Source organism: Rhinolophus sinicus, unplaced genomic scaffold, assembly GCF_036562045.2.
Source record: "Rhinolophus sinicus isolate RSC01 unplaced genomic scaffold, ASM3656204v1 Contig372, whole genome shotgun sequence".
Taxonomy (NCBI): Eukaryota; Metazoa; Chordata; class Mammalia; order Chiroptera; family Rhinolophidae; genus Rhinolophus; species Rhinolophus sinicus.
In genome coordinates this window covers 1,660-5,905 of record NW_027424171.1, presented here as the reverse complement: position 1 = coordinate 5,905, position 4,246 = coordinate 1,660, and the positions used below count along the sequence as shown (strand labels likewise).

Genomic DNA, 4,246 nt, shown 5'->3' with positions numbered 1-4,246 from the left:
TCACCCCTCTCCCCATCCCCGCCTCCAGCACCGCCCTCTCCCCGCCCCCACCCCAGCCGCCGGCCTTGCTGCATTCCCTCAATCTCCGCCTCTGCTCTCCCGGCCTCCGCGCCAGCACCGCCTCACGCCCTCTCCCGCCACGCCGCCGCCGCCAGCGCTCCCGCGCCCCAGCGCCCACCATCAAAGCCCCCATTGTCGCCGCCGCCATCGCCGCCCTGGAGCCATCCACGCGGTTGCCATTGCCTACAGCGCCACCCTCCCTGCCTCCTCGCAAGGACGCCGCCGCCGCCGCCGCCTGCCCCGCCGCCGCGGGGGTCCTCCCACAACTCCCAGTCGCAGGGCTGCCTGCTGGTGCAGTCCTCAAGCAGTCTTGGGGGTGAGGTTGGGGGTGAGCCTGGTGGCAGTAGTGGGGCAGGGAGTACAGCGGTCTGGGTCTGGGGAGTCCCAGAATGCCAGAATTCCACGACTTCTGGAACCATCAGGGAAGTGGCCGTGTCCCGTGGAACCTCCGGTGGCGCGAAGTGGCCTCGCCAGGGCCAGGAGTGGCCTGCCGCCACGCCAGGGGCATTCGGAGGAGGCGGGAGCCGGACTGGACGGGACGCGGTGACGGCGGAGCTGCCAGCTGGTCGATGTTCGCCACCAGAGCGGAGCATCTGCATGGCGCGCGCTCACGAGGCAGTCCGGGAGCAGGCTCTTGGGGCGCGGGGGAGCCAGGTCCCAGCGTCGACGGCTATACCACCCTGAACGCGCCGATCTCCTCTGAATTCGGAGCTAAGCAGGAGGGGCCTGGTTAGTACTTGGATGGGAGACCGCCTGGGAATACCTGTAGGCTTTGCTTGCCTCTCCTTTATGCTGCCGCCCGGCGTGGCTCCTCCGAACCCCTGCCGCCCCTTGCCCCTCTGAAGCCGCCCAGCCAGCCGAAGGTCCCCTGGCCAGAGGCCGGTCAGCCACCCGGCACTACAAGCTGGCAGCCCTGTGGCCAGGGCTCCACCCCACACCCTCTTCTTAGTCCTTCGCTGAGGCAGGCCGTCAGCCTGCAGCAGTTATCCAAGCCTGTGTCTCCGCCGGCAGGCACCTCTACCCACACCCCCTGCACGCCTCCCATCGCCCACAAGAGTCAGGAGCCCTCCGTTCCTGCCGGCCGCGGTGGCCCCTACACACAGGGGAAAAAGAGCCGGGACAAACAAGGGGACGGAGGGAAGAGCACCCCAATGCACTGCGTGCCCTCGGACTCCAGGAGAGACCACCACAAGGGGAAGAGCAGGCACGCAGGCACGCAACCCTCACAACCAGGGTGCCTGGGGGCTGCCACTCTCCTCCCGCGGGCAGGTTCCTGGGCGGGGCTCGGAGCCCACCGGCCCTCCGGAGACCCTGGCCCGGCGCCTTCAGGCGTGACTGCCAACAACCCGGTACTGCCTCTGTAGTGGAGCCCAGCCCCGGGCACGACCACTCCGGTGGAGAGGCTGCCACTTCAACACAGCCTCAGCGAGTCTGTCCCAGTCCATGTGCCCGCCTGTGCGTCCCTCCCCCCCGGCCCCCCCACGTCTCTCTGGCTCTGTGACGTGCCTGTTGGGCTCTGCCTCTCGCTCAGGAGCTCTCTCCCGCGAGCCAGCCCCCTTTTTCTCTGTCTCTGTCCATGTCTCTCTGTATGTCGGGATACATACGTGTACATATACGTGTATATTTCCATCTCGCTCCCTCTTACGCCTCCTCCCGTTCTGTCTGTCGGTCCCTGTCCTGCGGGGACTCTAGTCCCCGTCCCCGCACAAGAACGCAGGATATGGTGAGGCCAAGAAGGAACACCAACGGAGCCACGGATAGGGGGCTGATAGCACCATTTCTCACGGGCGGCTGGCTTGGAGACACGGCAGGCCGGAGCCGCCCGATCCCCAACCGGTCGGCCGTTTCTCTGCCAACCCACCGACACACCGACCGTCGACCCACCAAGCCGGCCCACTGCAATCCGCGCCCCTCTGCAATTTGCAGTCCACCACCCGCGCTTCCTAGCTTGGCCAACGCAGCACCTCCGGGGGCCCATGGCCAACTGGCAACAGCTGATGGCCAAGCGGTCACAGCTGATGACCATGCAGCCCCCACGCAGCACCCCTCCACGCGAGGCCCAGAGCCTCAAACTGCTCTCTGGGAGTCTGTCCCCAGTCCCCGTCTGTCTCTCTCCGCCACTCTCTTGCTCCGTCTCTGGCCTCTCTCACCTCCCCGGGTCAGGAGACGTGACGTGTAGCCACTGAAGGGACCGGAGGTCGGGCGGGACTCCGGGTGCTGACGAGGGGCGAGGGCCCAGACTGAAGGCTTGTGACGAAGGGTGGCTGCAGACCGGAGCTCCTGCACCCTGGTGGCGCGGGTGGCTCTCCCTGGCTTTGGGCCAGTGGGTTGGGCCGGCCAGGGCCAGGGCCAGGGTTGCACGTCCCTAGGGCCGGAGGGGACTGAGAGGACCCTGCGCCCCCCTCGGTGGCCCTGAGAGGTGGGGGCAGTCCAGCAGCAAGGGGCTGTGTGGTTGTGGGGCTGGGATGGGGATGAGGGGTTGGGTAGGGGCCCTGCAAAGCTGCTCGGGGCCTGGGAGTCCCAGGATGCCCGGCGCCCAGATATCTGTCACAGTCAGGGAAGTGACCGAGGCCCGTGGAGCCACTGGGGCGCGAAGGGGCCTGCTGTGTGCCAGGAGTAGCCTGTCGCCCACACCAGCGGGCGTCCGGAGGAGGCGGGAGCGGGCGGGAGGCGCTCAGGCAGACATGCTCGCCACCCGAGCGGCCCAGCAGCATGGCGCGCTCAGGAGGCAGGTCGGGAGCAGGCTCTTGGAGCGCCGGGAGCCGGGTCCAGCGCCTAAGGCCATACCGCCCTGAACGCGCCAGATCTCGTCTGAACTCGGAAGCTAAGCAGGGTCGGGCCTGGTTAGTACTTGGGTGGGAGACCACCTGGGAACACCTGTAGGCTTTTGCTCGCCTCTCCTTTTGCATCGCCGCCCCGTCGTGGCTCCCTCCGAACCCCTGCCGCCCCTTGCCCCTCTGCAGCCGCCCAGCCAGCCGAAGGTCCCCCTGGCCAGAGGCCGGTCAGCCACCCGGCACTACAAGCTGGCAGCCCCGGCGGCACACCAGGCCCGTGGGCCAGTGCTACCCCCCACACCCTCTTCTTCGTCCTCTTCGGTCCCGCAGGCCGTCATCCGATCCCTTCGCCCAGCGGCGGTCGCCCCCGCCGCCGCCGCCGCCGCCACGCTGCCTGGCCCCCGCCGCCACCACCAAAGCCCCGCCATCACCGCGTTTCCCACACCCCCGCCAGCGCTGCCCTCCCCTGCCCCCGCCGACACAACGCCGCCGCCGACGCCATTGCCGACCAGAACCCTCCTCCTCGCCGCCGCCGCCAGCGCTGCTCATGATCAGCCCCGCCGCCGCCGCCGCCGCCGCCATCACCACGCTCCCCCCCCCCTCCGCCAGCGCTGCTCCTGCCCCCGTCCGCGACCCCGCCGCCGCCTACGCCATACTCCCTCATTCAGCCTCCTCTGTTTCCCGCTGCCGCCGCCGCCATCACCCCTCTCCCCATCCCCGCCTCCAGCACCGCCTCTCCCCGCCCCCCCCAGCCGCCGGCCTTGCCAGACTCCCTCAATCTCCTGCCTCTGCTCTCCGGCCTCCGCGCCAGCAGCACTGCCCTCACCCTCTCCCGCCACCGCCGCCGCCGCCAGCGCTCCCCGCTCCCCAGTGCCCACCGTCAAAGCCCCCATTGTCGCCGCCGCCATCGCCGCCCTGGAGCCATCCACGCGGTTGCCATTGCCTACATCGCCACCCTCCCCTGCCTCCGCCGCGGACGCCGCCGCCGCCGCCGCCGCCGCCGCCGCGGGGTTCTCCCACAACTCCCAGGCCCAGGGCTGCCTGCTGGTGCAGGCCTCCACCAGTCTTGGGGGTGCGGTTGGGGGTAAACCTGGTGGCGGTAGGGGGGCGGGGTGTATGCCGGTCTGGGTCCTGGGGAATCCCAGGATGCCAGAGTTCCACGACTTCTGGCACCATCAGGGAAATGGCAGTGTCCCATGGAACCTCCGGTGGCCTCGCTGCTGCAGGCCAGTGGCCCGCCGCCCACGCCAGGGGCATTCGGAGGAGGCGGGGAGCCGGACTGGACGGGGACGCGGTGACGGCGGAGCCGGCCAGCGGGTCGATGTTCGCCACCAGAGCGGAGCATCTGCATGGCGCGCGCTCACGAGGCAGTCCGGGAGCAGGCTCTTGGGGCGGGGAGCCAGGTCCCAGCC

The 4,246-nt window shown here is 69.7% G+C and overlaps 1 pseudogene; it reads left to right on the top strand.

Moving 5' to 3' along the window:
- Nucleotides 1-2,833: 2,833 nt before the first annotated feature.
- Nucleotides 2,834-2,953, top strand: LOC141569957 (5S ribosomal RNA; annotated as a pseudogene).
- The last annotated feature ends 1,293 nt before the right edge of the window (nt 2,954-4,246 follow it).